The sequence below is a fragment of the Heterodontus francisci genome, chromosome 14 (genome assembly GCF_036365525.1).
Source record: "Heterodontus francisci isolate sHetFra1 chromosome 14, sHetFra1.hap1, whole genome shotgun sequence".
Taxonomy (NCBI): Eukaryota; Metazoa; Chordata; class Chondrichthyes; order Heterodontiformes; family Heterodontidae; genus Heterodontus; species Heterodontus francisci.
This window is the reverse complement of record NC_090384.1, coordinates 69,951,089-69,971,723: the sequence shown is the minus strand read 5'-3', so window position 1 is coordinate 69,971,723 and position 20,635 is coordinate 69,951,089.

The following is a 20,635-nucleotide window of genomic DNA, read 5'->3' as shown; positions in this document are numbered from 1 at the left end:
ATCCTTTCCATTTTTTCTGGCCCTATCTTTTCTGAATCCCTTGTCGCCAGGAAAATAGGTTCCCAATCCTCCCCTTCTTTGAGCCAAGTCTCTGTTATTTCCACGATATCATAGCCCCACGTGGTGACTTGTGCCTGAAGCTCACCAACCATATTTACCATACTATGTACATTTACACGCATGCATTCTAAACCCATTTTAGACTACCTCACATATGCCTTCAGTGTGATCCATCATATTTCTGAACTATTCCTTATTCTAGTGCTATTAGTCTCTTCCAGTCCTCTGGTCAGACTACTGCCACAGTACCGAAACGTCTCTTACCAAAGTCACAAATGACATCCTATGTGACTGTGACAAAAGGTAAACTCTCCCTCTTGTCCTACTCGACCTTTCTGGAGCCTTTGACATGGTTGATCATACCATCTGCCTCCAATGCCTCCCCACCTTTGTCCAGCTGGGTGGGACTTTCCTCACCTGGTTCCATTCTTATCTATCTAATTGTAGCCAGAGAATCACCTGGAATAGCTTCTCTTCCCACTCTTACATTTACCTCTGGTGTCCCCGAAGGATCTATCCTTAGCCCCCTCCTATTTCTTATCTACGTGTTACCTTTCAGCGACATTATCTGTAAACACACCAGTTTCCACATGTACGCTGACGACACCCAGCTCTACCTCACCACCACCTCTCTTGACCCCTTCACTGTCTCTAAATTGTCCAACTGCTTGTCTGACATCCAATACTGAAGATTTCCTCTAATTAAATATTGGGAATATTTGGGTCTTTGTCTTCGGGCCTGCCACAAACAAAGAACAAAGACAATTACAGCACAGGAACAGGCCCTTCGGCCCTCCAAGCCTACGCCGATCCAAATCCTCTATCTAAACCTGTCGCCTATTTTCTAAGGGTCTGTATCTCTTTACTTCCTGCCCATTCATGTATCTGTTTAGATACATCTTAAAAGACGCTATCGTGCCCGCATCTACCACCTTCGCTGGCAATGCGTTCCATGCACCCACCACCCTCTGCGTAAAGAACTTTCCACGCATATCCCCCCTAAACTTTTCCTCTTTCACTTTGAACTCGTGTCCCCTTGTAATTGAATCCCTCACTCTGGGAAAAAGCTTCTTGCTATCCAACCTGTCTATACCTCTCATGATTTTGTACACCTCAATCAGGTTCCCCCTCAACCTCCGTCTTTCTAATGAAAATAATCCTAATCTACTCAACCTCTCTTCATAGCTAGCGCCCTCCATACCAGGCAACATCCTGGTGAACCTCCTCTGCACCCTCTCCAAAGCATCCACATCCTTTTGGTAATGTGGCGACCAGAACTGCACGCAGTATTCCAAATGTGGCCGAACCAAAGTCCTATACAACTGTAACATGACCTGCCAACACTTGTACTCAATACCCCGTCCGATGAAGGAAAGCATGCCGTATGCCTTCTTGACCACTCTATTGACCTGCGTTGCCACCTTCAGGGAACAATGGACCTGAACACCCAAATCTCTCTGTACATCAATTTTCCCCAGGACTTTTCCATTTACTGTATAGTTCACTCTTGAATTGGATCTTCCAAAATGCATCACCTCGCATTTGCCCTGATTGAACTCCATCTGCCATTTCTCTGCCCAACTCTCCAGTCTATCTATATTCTGCTGTATTCTCTGACAGTCCCCTTCACTATCTGCTACTCCACCAATCTTAGTGTCGTCTGCAAACTTGCTAATCAGACCACCTATACTTTCCTCCAAATCATTTATGTATATCACAAACAACAGTGGTCCCAGCACGGATCCCTGTGGAACACCACTGGTCACACGTCTCCATTTTGAGAAACTCCCTTCCACTGCTACTCTCTGTCTCCTGTTGCCCAGCCAGTTCTTTATCCATCTAGCTAGTACACCTTGGACCCCATGCGCCTTCACTTTCTCCATCAGCCTACCATGGGGAACCTTATCAAACGCCTTCCTGAAGTCCATGTATATGACATCTACAGCCCTTCCCTCATCAATCAACTTTGTCACTTCCTCAAAGAATTCTATTAAGTTGGTAAGACATGACCTTCCCTGCACAAAACCATGTTGCCTATCACTGATAAGCCCATTTTCTTCCAGATGGGAATAGATCCTATCCCTCAGTATCTTCTCCAGCAGCTTCCCTACCACTGACGTCATACGCTACTTAGAACCTCACACTTGGACTAAGCTTTGGTCATCTAACCTAATATTTCCTAATGTGGCTCGGTGTCAAATTTTATCGTGTAATGTGGATGAAGTGCCTTGGGACATTTTATTACAATAAAGGTGCTATATAAAGATCAGTTGTTGTTGTAATGAGTCAAAGGACTGCCCCATGTTTTCTGATGCCTCCCTGGGGGATCTCAGGGCAAGCAGTGAGGTACAAAACACCTGTAGGGGCTTCCCCAGGGCCAGCTTCAGGATAGAGGTGGCTGATGGGGTTGATACCAGCAGCATCACTCCCTCGAGTGGACCTGGACCTGGCTTCAGGATAGGAAGAAGGTAAATGACCTCACAAGAGCAGTAAGAATGAGTAATGGTCTTCACCTCTCCACCTCTCTCTCAACAACACCTAATATTATTCCATTCACCCCTCCCTCACCACTCTCAACAAATCCCTCCCTTCCATTACATCATACAATTTGCCCTTGAGATTGTATGTTGAATTACCTCTCTCATTCCAACACTCAACTCCTTCACTTCATTTTGTTTCTTTCTTTCATCAGTACTCTACATAGTAACATTAAGAATGAGAAAGTAAATTAGTTCATGGCATGGGACAAGTAGTGAATTAGCCAGGATTGCTAAAAGCACTGGTGTTGCTAAATGATAAGACTAATTTTCTATAAATAAAACCAGGATGACTGCAATACCTTTTCTTCCACAGTTGAATTATTATTATTACTTGCTAACAAGTAGCAAAGCATTTTCTGTAAGTCTAACACTTAAACAAAAGTTGCCAGGTTTTTTCAACATAATTGGCACAGATGTGATTACAGATCTGAATAACAACTACTCAAAAAACTGTTATCTGACTAAGTATGAAATACTTTATGGGGGTACGGGGTACAAGGATCCAGATCAGATCATATATTTTCAGTCTGCAGGACTGTGCTCGTTGCTGTTATGAACCTGCTATCATGAGTCAGATCTGTAGAAATTATACTCAACTGTCATTGTCACAGTAGCACAAAATGACATTGCTGTATTTGAGCAGATCACATCCATGAGTATGCAATAGCAAAGACAAATTTACAGTAATATTCCTCAAATATAAAACAAAACTCAAAATAAAACTGGGCCTGAGATAGGCTCCTGTAACAGTAATTTTACTTGAGGTTCATAGCCTAACTCGCCCATGGAGCCTCCTTGCTTTCTGATGACCTCAGAAGGAGTGATAAACTGGAACAAGAGTATATAAGATATAGTTTCTCACTCCTTTGAAGTTCAAACAGGAACCAAAGGAATTAAATATGTATCTTAATAATTTCAAAAGACAGTCAAATGTCCTGCTGGATCAGCAAATTTAAATTGAATCTTTGGTTCTATCTTGGGATGAAAAGAAATTGGTCCTAGTACCCTGGATAAATGGTAAGACTGTCATCTGTATGCAATTATCTTTTCTAGCTAATTATAAGAACAAAGCAAATAGGTAAGCAATGGTGCAATTACTACATCAGGATATTAATGCCATTTTGGCTCATGCAACAGACACTGATCTATGTTCTCAACTGTGTGTCAACCGGACTGGTCTACTTCTTAAGTGAATCAGGTTTTAACCCCACAAGGTACTGTAATGAAAAGGTGGAACAAAAATAATATGCCATATACAAAATACATTTTATCAAAAGGGCATTGGTCTCATTTAAAAGATGGCATTTCCAACATTGCAGCACTCTCACAGTACTGCAATAAAATATCAGCCTCTATTAAATGCTCAAATTTCAGAATATGGCTTGAGCCAACGTATAGAATTACAGACTGTCCACAACACAGAGATGAGTAATTCAGCCCAACTGGTCTGTGCTGGTATTTATGCTCCACATGAGCATCCCCCACCCCTCTTCATCTAATCCTCTCAGTACATCACTTTCTGACTCAGGCAAAAGTATTACCAACTGAGCCCAACTGACGCATACATAAACTGACACATACTGCTAATCCTTGCTAATTGTGATCAGAAGATGGATCAATTTATCTGCCAAGACTGTAGCTTGATTGCTTCTCACTTGAACTACGTTCTTTTAAACAGCATGCCACCTACCAGCTGCTTGCCATTGACAACTGACATTTTACATAACCTTTTGCTGCCAGCATAATTTCTGGTGTTTTATAAACAAACACTCTGATGTGTAAAAGAAAATGCAAAATACTGTAGGTGCTGGAAATCTGAAATAAAACTAGGAAAGGCTGAAAACACTCAGCAGGTCAGGCAGCAACTGTGGAGAGGTTAACCTTATGACTGTTCATCCAAAATTTGCGTGCATCAAGGTCCTACAAACAGCAATGAGATGAATGTCCAGTGATGCTGTTGTGGTGATAATAAATAAGGATCAAGGACACCAGAAGAACTCCCTGTTTTACATCCATTAGTAGCATATTTTAGTTTAACATCTTGTTTGAAGGATGACCTCTCCAACAATACAGCACTCCCTCCATACAAAGGGTGAGCCTAGATTACACATTCAAGCCTGCAGTCGACTTGAATCCACAACCTCTGACTCAAAGGTAAGTATGCTTTCACTGAACCAACCTAACATGATAGTTTCAGAATTCAGTGATCACTGGGTTCAAGGACTGCCTATGTATGTACATGTGCTATATTTCAGATACGTAAGAATATCTGGCATTCATCTCTCCCCATTATTAGTGACTCTCCTGTCAGTTGATCAGAGAGAATTGAGGTTAACCTGGACTACAATGCCCCAGGCTGTGCAAATGATCATAATGGAGAAAAAAAGATTGGATTTTGTGCATACACCAATTATTTCTGTAATTCACTTATGTAAGAACTGTGTTCCATTAATTATAATTATGAATTCAGGTTAGTAAGGGTCAAATTTATTTGAACAAGCCTCTAAATGTGTGTGAGACTTCACAGTGATTTAGAGCTGTCACAGCTTATTCAGACAGTAGCTAAGATTAGTAAAATATTCAAATAGAATTGTTTATTGTAGATTTTTATATTGTAATATTAAGGATCATTGTAGGATTAACTACTCAGACAACAGGATGTATTGAAGTACCCTGATTCACATTGCAATTTTAATCTTAAACTTTTAGATCCAAACTCATAAAATTCTAAAATATTAGATGGAGCCAGGTCTCTTCATGTTGATGTATTGTCTTAATACTCGTGTAATAGACCTATAAAGAATCAGCAAAGCAATTCTAAACATTAAGGAGTTGGAAGATGTCTTTCTCAACACAGGATGCCACAGTCCCAATACTAAACTGTTTTATAGATTACTTTTTATTCCCATGAGGATATAAATATTGAATCACTGGGACAATGCTGAAAATCTGACTCCATTTAAGTGGAATATTAATAATAAATTTGATTAAAAACATAAAATGCGAGAAATGCATTGGTCAATCAACATCTGAAAGAGAAACTAGATCAATGGTTCAGGTAGGCCTTATCAGAACATTGTTTGTTTGTGAAAGCAGTAACTACGTCTCAACTTCCAATTTCTATCCTTTTCTCCCCTTTTTGTTTTTGTCAGTTATATAAATGGGGTTCCGCTACCAGATCCATTCAAACAGCACACTCAAAACTTCAACCTGAATTTGCTTAACTGATGATTGTGGATTTGGATAAAAGCATTACTAAAGTAGTAGACAGGGGAATGTCTATAGATGCAGTTTATATGGATTTCCAAAAGACATCAATAAGATTTCACATAAAGAGACTTAACTAAAATTAAAGCTCATGAAATTGAAGGCAAGTTATTGAACTGGTTAGGAAATTGGAGATTCTATATCCAACTTTGCTGATGAAACAAAGATTTGTGGCACAGTAAGTAGTTTAGACAGGAGCATAAAATTACTAAGAGACATTGATGGATTCAGTGATTGGGGGAAGCTATGGCAGATGAATTCAATGCAGGTTAAGTGTGAGGTCATCCATTTTGGACAAAAAATAGATAGATCAAGTATTATTTAAATAGTGAAAAGCTGGTAACAGTGGAGGATCAAAGAGATTTAGGGGTCCATGTGCACAGATTACTAAAATAGTTAGGTTAAAAAAAAAATCAAAAAGGCTAATGTAACATTTGCCTTTATAACATGAGGACTTGGATATAAAGGAGAGGAAGTTCTGCAATAGCTGTGCAAAGCCCTGATTAGACTACATCTGAAGTACTGTGCACAGATATTAAATCCAAAATTGATATGCTTTTGCTAGATAAGGGTACAAAAGGATAAAGAGTCAAAGCAACTGAATGCAGTTAATATACAGATCAGCCATGACCTCATTGACTAACAGAACAAGCTCATGGGCTAAATGGCCTACTCCTGTCCCTATGTTCCCATTAACAGAACCATTTGGAAATTGGAAAATGACACAAAAATATGGACAGGAATTGGGAATTTAGACCAAACATATGTTGCAAACAAAAGAAAAGGTGCTGGAAATACCCAGCAGGTCTGGCAGCATCTGTAGAGAGAGAAGCAAAGTTAACGTTTCAGGTCTGTGACCTTTCATCAGAACCGTCTAAGGTTAGAAAAGAATTAGGTTTTAAGCAAGTGAAGGGGAGGGGAGTTGGAGAGAGAACAAAGGGGAAGGTGGTGTACATTGGTGCACATCCAACGCATCTGTTCTGATGATGCAACCTTCCATAACAGCGCCTCTGATATGTCTTCCCTTTTCCTCAACTGAGGATTCCCCTCCAATGTGGTTGACAGGGCCTTCAACCGTGTCTGGCCCATTTCCCACACTTCTGCCCTCGAGCCATCCCCTCCCTTCCAGAAACACGACAGGGTTCCCCTTATCCTCACTTTCGACCCCACCAGCCTTCACATCCAGAGGATCATCCTCCGCTATTTCCGCCACCTCCAGCGTGATGCCACCACCAAACGCATCTTCCAGTCCCCTCCCCTCCCCTGTCAACATTCCAAAGGGATTGTTCGCTCTGCACCATCCTGGTCCACTCCTCTATTACCCCCCCCCCGACACCTCGTCCCCTTCCCACAGTACCTTCCCATGTAATCGCAGGAGATGTGATACTTGTTCTTTTACCTCCTCTCTCCTCACTATCTAAGGCCCCAAACATTCCTTTCAGTTGAAGCAGCAATTTACTTGTACATATGAATTAGGAGCAGGAATAGGCCACTGGACCCCCCGAGCCTGCTCCACCATTCAATAAGTTCATGGCTGAACTGATTACTCCACATTTCCAACTACCCTGATAATCTTCCACCCCCTTGCTCATCAAGAATCCATTTACCTCTGCCTTAAAAATATTCAAAGACTCTGTTTCCACTGCCTTTTGAGGAAGAGAATTTCAAAGACTCAAGACCCGCAGAGAAAAAAATTTCTCCTCATCTCTGTTTTAAATGGGCGACCCCTTATTTTTAAACAGTGACCCCTAGTTTGAGATTCTCCCACAAGGGGAAACATCCTTTCCACATCCACCCTGTCAAGACCCCTCAGGATCTTATATCTTTCAATCAAGACACTTCTTCATCTTCTAAATTCCAGTGGATTCAAGCCTAGCCTGTCCAATCTTTCCTTGTAAGACAGGCCACCCATTCCAGGTATTAGTCTAGTAAACCTTCTCTGTACTGCCTCCAACGCATTTACATCCTTCCTTAAATAAGGAGACCAGTACTCTACACAATACTCCAGATGTGGTCTCATCAATGCCCTGTATAGCTGAAGCATAACCTCCCTACTTTTGTATTCAATTCCCCTCGTGATAAAAGATAACATTCTATTAGCTTTCCGACTTATGTGCTGTACCCGCATAACTAACCTTTTGCGATTCACGCACTAGGACACCCAGATCCCTCTGCATCTCAGAGCTCCACAATCTCTCACCATTTAGATAATATGCTTCTTTTTTATTCTTCCTGCCAAAGTAGACAATTTCCCACTTTCCCACATTATACTCCATTTGCCAGGTCTTTGCCCAGTCACTTAACCTATCTATATCCCTATATAGCCTCCTTCTGTCCTCTTCACAAGTTACCTTCCGATCTATCTTTGTGTCATCTGCAAATTTAGCAACCATACCTTCAATTTAGTATACTGGATTCGCTGCTCACAATGTGGTCTCCTCTACATTGGGGAGACCAAACACAGATTGGATGACCGCTTTGCTGAACATCTCCACTCAGTCCGAAAGCATGACCCTGAGCTTCCGGTTGCTTGCCATTTCAACACTCCTCGCTGCTCTCATGCCAACATTTCTGTCTTTGGCCTGCCCCAGTGTCCCGGTGAACATCAACGAAGCTCGAGGAGCAGCACCTGATCTTTTGATTAGGCACTCTCCAACCTTGCGGACTGAACATTGAGTTCAATAACTTCAGAGCATGACTGGCCTTTTATTAATATTTAATTTTCAACCATGTGCCTGCTTTTCATGTAGTCAGAGCTGCTCATTATTCCACTATTAACACTCTCTCTGAACTAATGCGTTGTCTTTCACCACAAGCATTAACACACACTTTGCCTTTGTCCCAGACAGCTTTGTTATTTAATCTCTCTCTGCCCCATCACACACCTTCCCCTTTGTTCTCTCCCCCACTCCCCTTCCCTTCACTTGCTTAAAACCTAATTCTTTTCTAACTTTTGTCAGTTCTGATGAAAGGTTACAGACCTGAAACATTAACTTTGCTTCTCTCTCCACAGATGCAGCCAGACCTACTGAGTATTTCCAGTACATTTGTTTTGTTTCAGATTTCCAGCATCTGCAGTATTTTGCTTTTATATGTTGCAAACAGTTTTGTTAAGTTAGTGGAATGGACCTATATAACAGAAGTCTTTTAATGTGGTTAAGTGCAAGGTTATGTATTTGAATCTCGGAAATGCCAGGTATATGTACACAATGCAGGCATACCAGATAAAGGGATCATAGTTGATAAATTGTTCAAGCTCCTCAACCAGTGTAACAAAGCTCATGAGAAGGCAGATAGGGTTTTGTGCATTAACCTGCCCTTTATAGAATTTGCTAAATTTCCATTCCATTCATTTCAATGGAAGAAATATTGGTGGGTTCTGCAACGGGCAAGCGATTTAGAATCACAGGTGGGGAGAGGACAACAACCAGTGCATGAGGAAGAATCTGGTCAAATCACAGGCATTTTCTTCACTGCCCATTCTGAATAAACATTTGATTATTTTGAACCGCAACTTCACACCATGAAACCTAATTTGCACCTTGAAGCAATGTGGTAGTTTCTCTTCCAATTTACTACTTGCTCATTGAAGTTACCTTCCTCGTGCATCCTTTTCCCTTTCTCTTGTTTCTCTGTTGTTGCCTCCCTCCAATCGTCTCCATTATCTCTTACTGTTAGCGACCCCTCATCTTCCCAGCACAGTGTCACCCATCATGTCCCCTTTCCAGTACTCTCACTTTTATATCCATGTTCCACCTTTACCCACCTCCCTCACTCCAAATCATCCCAGCCTTATCAACTTAAGAATCCCTTTCCCCTGTCTGCATGACACCTTTTACTGCTTTATGCTCACTATTAGTTTTCTCCTAGTTATCCCAATCTGCTTCTCCTCTCTGGTATAAACTACACCTACCCACTGTGTGGCTACTTCTCATGATCCTTTTACGGTTGCCCCTATCCCCAACTTTTGTTACCACTAGTCCCCTCTATTTGGTTGTCCCCATCCCTCCCTGTTGCTGCTTTCCACCCTGCTTCTGTGGTTGCCCCACTTCTTACATTGTGGCTATTCCCACCCTCCTATTATGGTTGCCCTCATCCTCCCTCCCATTATCCCTCTGCAGCTTTTACCTATCCCTACTATTGTTGCCTCCACCCGCTCATCAAAATTCTGTTGCTCCCCTCAATGGCTGCTTCCTGTCCCACTCTTGTGGTTGCCCCCAATCCCCACCGTTATTAATGAAAAATCCAGCAGCTAGCCTGTCATCCTTGTTCCTGCCCCAACCTCTGCCATTCAAACCCATTAGTATGGCTTATATTGATAGTTTTCTTGTGAAGTCTGAGCCGAACCTAAGCTTTCCTTGTCCCTCTCAGGCTGGTTCCAGGCATCAAATGAAGTTTCAGGATGGAAGATTTAACAGCGATAGGCCTGAGAATGGCCAACAAATCCAGTAAGTCACTGATGCTGAATAAGCTCAGCCCGTAAGAAGCTACTGAATTCAGGCAATGACAATGGGAAGAGTCCAAGTAATTTAATATTGCAGAAAAGAGCCTCTGGAGCAAAAAGGGGCCTCAAACAATCCAATTTCAAAATAACACTAATAAATAAAATACATTTAGTGTTTTTTTATATTTAGTGATGCCTGCAAGCAGGGTGGAGAGACCATGCAAACAAAAAGTAGGGCAGCCTGATGTCACTGAAGTTAGGTGATAATTGAAGAAAGAACATGAATGGACACACAAATAAATTAAGTGTTAGAATAAAAACATTTAAAAACAAAAAGAAGAAATTTAAAACTTATTTTACATTTACCTTCTGGAAGCTCAGCAGATAAAATCAAGGTGGAGGTCAAGCTAGAACTGGCAGCTTAAAGTACTCCACAGTGATCTGCAAGTTCAAAATTCAAGTAACATGTTTACATAGGCATTCTCTATTATTAATGTGGACATAGGAAATTTATAAGATAAAATTAGGTCAAAAGTTGGTTGGAGTCATACCTAGCACAAAGCAAAATGGTTGTGGTTGTTGGAGGTCAATCATCTGAGCTCCAGGACATCACTGCAGGAGTTCCTCAGGGTAGTATCCTAGGCCCAACCATCTTCAGCTGCTCCATCAATGACCTTCCTTCAATCATAAGGTCAGAAGTGGGGATGTTCGCTGATGATTGCACAATGTTCAGCACCATTCGTGACTCCTCAGATACTGAAGCAGTGCGTGTAGAAATGCAGCAAGACCTGGACAATATCCAGGCTTGGGCTGATAAGTGGCAAGTAACATTCGCGCCACACAAGTGCCAGGCAATGACCATCTCCAACAAGAGAGAATCTAACCATCTCCCCTTGACATTCAACGGCATTACCATCGCTGAATCCCCCACTATCAACATCCTAGGGGCTACCATTGACCAGAAACTGAACTGGAGGAGCCATATAAATACCATGGCTACAAGAGCAGGTCAGAGGCTAGGAATCCTGAGGCGAGTAACTCACCTCCTGACTCCCCAAAGCCTGTCCACCATCTACAAGGCACAAGTCAGGAGTGTGATGGAATACTCTCCATTTGCCTGGATGGGTGCAGCTCCAACAACACTCAAGAAGCTCGACACCATCCAGGACAAAGCAGCCCACTTGATTGGCACCCCATCTACAAACATTCACTCCTTCCACCACCGACGCACAGTGTGTACCATCTACAAGATGCACTGCAGCAATGCACCAAGGCTCCTTAGACAGCACCTTCCAAACCCGCGACCTCTACCAACTAGAAGGACAAGGGCAGCAAATGCATGGGAACGCCACCACCTGCAAGTTCCCCTCCAAGTCACACACCATCCTGACTTGGAACTATATCGCCGTTCCTTCACTGTCGCTGGGTCAAAATCCTGGAACGCCCTTCCTCACAGCACTATGGGTATACCTACCCCAAATGGACTGCAGCGGTTCAAGAAGGCAGCTCACCACTACCTTCTCAAGGGCAATTAGGGATGGGCAATAAATGCTGGCCTGGCCAGTGACGCCTACATCCCATGAATGAATAAAAAAAAGTGTGATAAATTACAATAGGAAGTCCAGCAGTGCAAACAGGAAGTGCATACAGATGCTAATATATTGACAGATGGGAAGCTCTGTATTATGGATACTGCAACTTGATTTTAATAATGTACATAAAGCATTATCCAGTTATTTAAATTTACAGTAAGATATGTGGATTTGCCATATTTAATTTCTGAAGCGTACAATTCCCATCAAATGCAAGAATCTATACGTATATAGAAATTCTATATTACCTAAAGGAAATTTGAAGTTGCCATAAATGCTGCATGAAAGATAGCTTGGCAGACAACTTGATACAATGGTGCCATTCGAATAAAAATGTATCATGAAATAGTATTTCTGTAAAAAATTATTTTAGCTGTGCTGGCTCTGCTTCCAACCTGCAAGGATGACAATGTCCTTAATAGGTCGATTCAAAACAATTAAATCCTGACTATGTTGCAGCGTTAACTCCTTGCTTATTAACAACATGGTTATTACTCAATTGCTGTAATGTAATGTGGACAAAGACTGAGGTTATTAGCTTTAGTAGCTGTAAAATTCTCTCACAGAAGAGCCAGACTTGCAATGAAATATGATAGCAGCACTCACCATTATCTTATGAACCAGAACTTGAACTGGCTGTCACTTGCACCTAGACTTCTATGTTGATTTGCTGATGTTGGTCTAAAATATAGAAGTGTTCTTGAAGCTAGTTTTCCAATGAATATTTATCACCATTTAGTGATTTTTACTCCAATGCAACATGATTTCAGTCTAATATAAAAGCTGTAAAAAAAGTTAATATTAGCATTACTTTTTTAATGAAAATGAAGGTACTATCATCTTGTCAATGAATGGAAAATTAATTATGATTTTTTGTGTTACTAATGGAAACAGCGAACAGAAATGATCACATTCATTGCTGCCAACTGTGATGTAAGTTTGAGTCCAGAGTTTACATGCAATTATTTGTATCTGTGGTGTAGTTTTAATGGCTCTTAGTTGGGTCACTGGATGAGAGAGGAAGAAGAACGAATACATATTGTGGGGAGGCTGTGGCCTAGTGGTAATGTCATTAGACTAGTAATCCAGACCCAGGTTAATGATCTGGGGACAATTCCCACCATTAATGCCCTTTAGGGAAGGAAATCTACCATTCTTACCTGGTCTGGCCTACATGTGACTCCTGACCCAGAGCAATGTGTGGTTGACTCTTAAAAGATACCCTTGACATGGCCTAGCAAGCCACTCAATTCAAGGGCAATTAGGGATCGGCAATAAATGCTGGTCTAGCCAAAGCAAAATAAAAAAAAACACATCATATCATGCCAAGTAAATCCTGCTTCTGCTACTTGATCACACACTAGTATTAATAACAGCTGCGGAGAAATCCTTGGCTCAGACTAACATACTCACTTGGCTGAAGAAAGATTTGTGGCGACAAAGCACACACAGGTCTGAATTTTGAGGCACCAACGGGGCTCCTGGCGCTGGGCCAAAAAGGCAGGTGGACTCTCGCTTCGGCCATGTGGAGCTCCAACAGCACGATCCTACAGTGCCAGGCCAATTATCAGCCCGGCGCCAGGATCCCCAACACTTTAAAGACAGGATCCCGCCTGGAAGAGCTGCCAGCCAATTAGAGGGCTGGCAGCTCAGTAGTATTGGCAGTGCCACTGGGAGAGGTAGCCACTGCCAGTACTGCACCAGGCCTTGGACCCAGCAGCAGAGAGCGAGAGCACAGTGAGACCAGCAGCAGGGGTAAGAGAACAGCGACAAAGCGCAAGAGTTCAGCAAGCCCGCCAGCAGGCATAAGAGAGCAGCAGCAGAGAGCGAGAGCACAGCAAGTTCGGAAGCAGGGATAAGAGAGCAGCGGCAGAGAGTGAGAGCATAGTGAGACCGACGGCAGTGATGAGAGCTCTGGGGAGGGTTCAGAGAGAACCGACTGGGTTTGAGAAAATATCAAAGTGTGACATCACATGAAAGCAGGTAAGTGATTGGTTGGTGGGTATTTCTCTTTTTCTCTCGAAACTAGGGCATTTGTACAAATTTTGAGCTGGGAAATTAAAAATTTCAACTGAATTTATTATAAAGTAAGCAAATTAATAAGAGTATTAGCACAAAGCAGGTCGAGAGGCGTTAATTAAAATTAATAGTTTAAACAAGGTACTAACTAAAGTGCAAAAGAGGGAATAGGTTTTTTTTGATCGTGGTTGGGCAGCTGCGACCTGTTGGTTGTAATTCCTGTGCCATGTGGGAATTCAAGTACACTTCAGATGCCTTGGGTGATCATGCGTGTAGGAAGTGGCTCCAGCTGCTTCAGCTCGAGCTCAGGATTTCCGAGCTGGAGTCATTGAGGAGCATCAGGGAGCAGGACAGTTTCTCAGATTGTACTTTCCAGGAGGTGGTCACCCCACAGGCAGAGAGAGTTCAGGATATTAGGAAGGGGGCCATCCGGAAGACCAGGAAGAGGCAGGAGGTGCAGGCATCTTCGGGCTGTGTGTCACTCTAAAACAGGCACTCAGCCTTCGAGACTGCTGGGAGTGACAATACCCTGAAGGAGTGCAGTCCAGACCATGGCAATAATGGGCTAGGGAGGAGGGAGGGAGCAGCAAAGTGTAGAAATGCAGCTGCTAGAAGAAGATTCCATAGTCAGGGGTACAGACAGGCATTTCTGTAACTGTCATCGTGAGTCTCACATGGTATGTTGCCTCTTTGTTGCCAGGGTAAAGGACATCACGAATATTCTGCAGGGGTAGGGAGTGAGCTAGAGGTTTTGGTGCACATTGGTACCAATGCCATAGCAAGGGCACGTATTGCGGTCCTACGGTCAGATTTTCAGGAGATAGGGAGAAGTTTAAACAAGGTAGTAATCCCTGGCTTACTCCCAGTGCCATGCACTTGCGACGGTAGAAATAGGAAGACAGGGCGGATCAATGCGTGGCTTGAAGCACGGTGTAGGAGGGAGGCTTCAGATTCTTGGGGCATTGGGACCAGTTCTGGGGCAGAAGGCACCTATTCAATGTGACGGATTGCACCTCAACAGGACTGGGACCAATGTCCTCATAGGGAGGTTCACTAGTGTGGTTGGGGAGGGTTTAAACTAAATTGGCAGGGGAAGAGCATATAGAAGTAGAAAAGAGGAATAAGGTGCATAATGTGATAATGTTGGAAAGTACCACAAAAGGAAGTAGTTCCATATTAGATAGCAGCAGACTGAGAAGGACCACGAGGAATGCAGAGACATGATTACAATGCAGGTATGTAAACGCGCTAAATGTTGAATAAGGTTGGTGAGCTACAAGCATAAATAACAGACGGGAATATGATGTCGTGGCAATAACGGAAATGTGGATTAAAAATTAGGAGGGCTTGGTGCTTAATATACAGCGGTATAAAGTGTTCAGAAAAATTAGAGACGAATAAAAGGGAGGTGGGGTGGCAGTACTGATTAGAGAAGACATTGTAGTGTTGGAAAGAAGGGATGTCCTTGAGAGGGAAAGGACAGAATCCATTTGGTTAAAATTGCGAAGCAAAAAGGGTATGATCACGCTACTAGGGGTATTCTATAGACCTTCAAATAGTGCGAGAGATAAAGGAGCAAATCTGCAGGAATATCGCAGAGTTGTGCATGAAATATAGAGTGGTGATATTGGGGGAGTTTAATTACCCAAATATCGATTGGGATAATGTTAGAGTAAAGGGAAAAAGGGAGGAATTTCTGAAATGTGTTTAGGAGAAACCTTGACCAGTATATTCTCAGCCCAACTAGAAAGGAGGCATTGTGGGATCTGCTGCTGGGAAATTAGGTGGGCCAAGTAGACCAAGTGTCTGTGGGGGATCATTTGGGTAAGAGTGATCATCGTTTCATAAGGTTTAGACTCATAATACAGAAAAGCAAGGAATGATAAAAGGTAGAACAGCTAGATTAGAACAGGACTAATTTCAATGCAATGAGAAGGGATCTAGCCAGGGTGAAATGGAACCAAAGGCTGACAGGAAAAACTATTACGGAACAATGGGTTATCTTTAAGGAAGAGATGCTTCAGGTACAGGCTAGGGACATTTCATCAAGGGCAAAAGGTAGGGGAACCAAAAACAGGGCTCCTTGGATGACAAGGGAAATAGAAATTACTCTCTCACAGATTACTAACAATATAAAAAAATGTAAAGCTTAAAAAGCTTATCTCTATGAGTGCTTTTTTAGCACAGCTTGTTGAAGCCCCAACTCATTGAAACACAAATTGACACCTACAATACTCAATATGCTGAGTAACCATTTTCAGCTATCCTGATAGAGGGACCAGATACTAGGAAAATCAAAGGGTGATCACTTTTCTCATCAATGCGCTGCATGGTCCTTCAGTGATCTCTAGTACATTTCTATAGCTGTTGTAAGATATCCTATTCTTATATACATAAGATTATTATGATTAGGTTTTTTGCTATATTTTCACTTATAATTAGTGTTTGACTTGTAGTGTAGCTTGAAATGATAAAATGGTTAAGTTGCTCATTCCCAGAATGCTTCACGTATGGATCACATTTAGCAAGAAAAAGGTTCATCAGCAAAGAGAGATCTTTTGCTAGTAAGGATTGTTTAATAAGGGGCCAAAGGCCTCCCTGGTAAGAAGGTAACCTTTGTCACAAGCAATCAAGATAATGAACAACAGATCAGTTAGGTATCTGGAAAAACAGCTCCTATCACCCCCATAGTGAATCAACAACGTTACAAGGATGTGTGCACAACTAGAGCCCCATAAAGATCTTAAGCTTTCCGATACGGAGAGAGAGAAAAACAAAAGAATTGACAATGGTTCTACCCATAGCGAAAGTGGGTAATATTGTTTATTTCTCTGTATGACTATTGCTTAAGACACTGTGTGTATCAAGACTCGGTCAAACTCAATAAAAATTATTTGCAACCAAAAAATTGGTGTCAATTTCAAGAACAGCAAAGTGATAATGACCAGATAGCATGTTTTTGTGATGTTGATTGAGGGATAAATATTGGTCAGGACACCAGAGATAACTCCCCTGCTCTTCTTTCAAATACATCCAACTGTAAGGGCAGGTCATATCCATCATATCCGAAAGACAATGGGGTGAATTTTACTGGGCCCCCGATGTCGGGGGTCATGGTGGGGAGCCCCATAAATACCTCCAGGAGAGGCATGCCACGGACCTTGACCCCGAGAAGGCCCCGCCCCATATTACCGGTGGCAGCGGGGCCTCATGGCAACACCCCACTGCTCAGCGGCAGCATCACAATTTACATATGTTAAAAAATTAGAATTTATGAAATAATCACTTACCGGCTGCCGCCAGAAGTCCCGCAGCGATATTCCGGTCGGTTGCCAGATCTCGCGCACCTACGGAGATGCGAGGCGGAACACTAGTTGGGAGGGGGGAGCAGGAAAAGTTTCAGGTTGGGGGTGGGGAGCGAGGAAAACTATTGCAATTGGTGGAGGGGATGGTGGGAAGGGATTGAAGGTAAAAGGTTATAAACTTTGCGGGGGGGGGGTGGGGGACGGTCAGGATCACAAGCTAAGTTTTTTGGAGGGGAGAGGGCAATTAATAAATTGTTCAGTCATTGGGGGGGGGGGAGGTGGGAGAGGGGATTGAAACTGTTATTAAATTTTTCACTTTAATTTTATAGGTCCTGTAACTTTAAAAATTTTAATTAAACTGAAGGGCTGGAAGCCCTGTAAAAATGGCACCAGCGCCTACGCGGTGGCGCTGGACGCCGTTCATGGGGACGGAGCGCCCACCGCCTCCTACATCATCAGGGGGTGCGGTCTGCCCCGGCCATGTAAATGAGCCACTGCGCTAAACATCACAGTGGTTCCATGGAGTAAATCTCTCGCGCGCACCCCGCCGTTTTTGAAGCTCGCCGCTGCTGAAGAAATTCAGCCCAGTATCTCCAACAATGCCTCAGTACTACACTGAAGTGTCAGCTTGGATTTTTGTGCTCCACGCTCTGGAGTGGGACTTAAACACAGAAACGTCTGACTCAAGAGGCAAAAATGCTACCAAATGAGCCATGGCTGACATGTGATGGTAATTACTCACAAATGAGTTGGTGAACAGGAAAAAGATTAAATTAAAAGTAGTCACTGTTGTAATACTGTATTCACTGCTCACGATGCAGTCTCCATTACATTGGGGAGACCAAACGCAGGTAAGGTGACTGCTTTGCAGAACACTACTGCTCAGTCTGCTTCCGGTCGCTTGTCATTTTAATTCTCCACCTTGCTCCCACTCTGACCTTTCTGGCCTCGACCTCCTTTGTTCTTCCAGAGAAGCTCAATGTCAGCTTGAGGAACAGCATCGCATTTTCTGACTGAGCACTTTACAGCCTTCCAGACTCAATACTGATTTCGACAATTTCAGATGGCCCCATTTTGTTTCCTTTCTCTTGACTTGTTTTGGCTTTACTCACTAGCTGTTCATGATTCACATTTACACCTCCTCTAGATACATCTTTTGTTTCTTTGTTCCATTACCACTCCCTTTAGCCTTGCATCATCAACCCTTTTTCCATTCAATCTCTCCTGCCTTCCACCTTCGCTTTTGTTCTTTTTCTCACCCCTTTCACTTGCTTAAAACCTATTACATTTCTAACTTTTCCTAGTTCTGATTAAAGGTTATTGACCTGAAACATTAACTCTGTTTCTCTCTCCACAAATGCTGCCAGACAAATTAGTATATCCAGCATTTTCTGTTTTTATTTGAAAAGGAAAAGACTGGTGGATTTTGTTTTCAGTATTTGAATGTGTGTGTGAGAAAGTGTAAAAGTTTGCTGCTGTGTGCATGATCTTGAAAGTTAACAGCGTTATCATCAACTGGTAACCTGTTTAGCTGAAACTGCTGCTGTTTCCTGATTTTGGTTTTGAAGTGATTTGGGAGTAATTGACAGAAAATGATCCAAATTTTGTAGTAGTATTGATGGCAAAACTGACAGAGATAGCTGTCATCACTCTGCTGACATTGACAGCAACCTCTGGAGTCCTCACATGCGCAGAAATCCAGGTTTCTGTCAGTGAACTTATGGTTCTCCAGAAGCCCCTCAGAATGCAATCAATTAGAAATCATTGCACATACAAGAACTTTCATTCTTATGATCTTAGTGTCACTGTAAAAACCCTTGAAAAAGTTGAATGAGGTGCAATTGGGTTTTTAATGGTGTAGTAAGTCCCGAAGGACGTGGATGAGCTTTCCGGACGTCGATGGTGGGCACTGAGGAAATGGCTTATTACCTGCACCAGATTCCACCCCCCCTCCCCCCCACTTTACCCCCCTTCCACCCCCCCCCCCACCCCCGTCCCCTTCCCTGCTCCACCCTCTCAGCTCACCCCCTCACAACCCCGTCCCAGCCCGCCCCCCCTCGCACCATCTTCACCCCGCACCCCCTTCCCCTGCACCCCCCCCACCCCCTCCCTCTACCCCTCCCCCTTGCATCCCCTCCTCCCACCGGCACCATCCTACACCTGTGTAGGGGCCCCAACAACCCCACTGCCTTGTGGGCGTCTCGGGAGAGACCAAGGCTAAGGGAGTAAACCCTAACAGAAAATCCGGAGCGGAACCCCGTAGGCGGTCATGTGTCACCTTTGGCATGTTTCCGGCAGTTCCTGCAGCCATACTGGTGCCAAACGTCGTGTCCTGCACTCCTTTGGACCCCACCAGAAAGGCCGAGAGGGGGGTTTTGACGACTGGGCAACTCTCAACCTCCATAAATTTGCCCAGGCATGCGCCATGGAGAGGTCACTCCATAGTTGCCTCACAGCGACTAAAACAACACGGAAGGCAGCAGTTACGGGTTATAAGTCCAGATAAATTGGCGTAGAAACTGGGCGCCACGGGTTGCCTTTGTCGGTGGGAGAGGTCATTGCACCTCACTGGACAGCTACCGCCCGCCTCAAACCGGGCAGCCCCCGGTCAATAAGGTTCTGTCCCGCCACAGTCTGCCTGCTTCAATGGGTGCTTGGAGCTCAGGGTCATTGCCCGAAAGGTGGACTGATACACCGCACCAAACAACATGAAAAAAGGAAAGAAGGTACCAGCCCTTCGCTTTGCAAGCTGGAACGTCAGAACTATGTGTCCTGGCTTGTCGGAAGACCTTACACAAATCAACGATTCTCGGAAGACCGCCATCATTAACAACGAGCTCAGTAGATTCAATGTGGACATTGCAGCACTTCAGGAGACTCGCCTCCCCGCGAGTGGCTCTCTAGCAGAGCAAGACTACACCTTCTTCTGGCAGGGCAGGGATCCTGAAGAACCAAGACAGCATGGAGTGGGCTTCGCCATCAGAAACTCCTTGCTCAGCATGATAGAGCCTCCCTCAAATGGCTCGGAACGCATACTGTCCATCCGACTGCTCACCACCTCTGGTCCAGTACACCTACTCAGCATCTATGCTCCAACACTCTGCTCCGCACCTGAAGCTAAAGACCAGTTCTATGAACAACTCCATAACATCATTAGCAGCATCCCCAACACCGAACACCTATTCCTGCTGGGGGACTTTAATGCCAGGGTTGGGGCCGACCATGACTCATGGCCCTCCTGCCTTGGGCGCTATGGCGTTGGAAGGATGAATGAGAACGGGCAGAGACTGCTTGAGTTGTGTACCTATCATAACCTCTGCATCACCAACTCGTTCTTTCACACTAAACCCTGTCACCAGGTTTCATGGAGGCACCCAAGATCACGTCGTTGGCACCAGCTAGACCTCA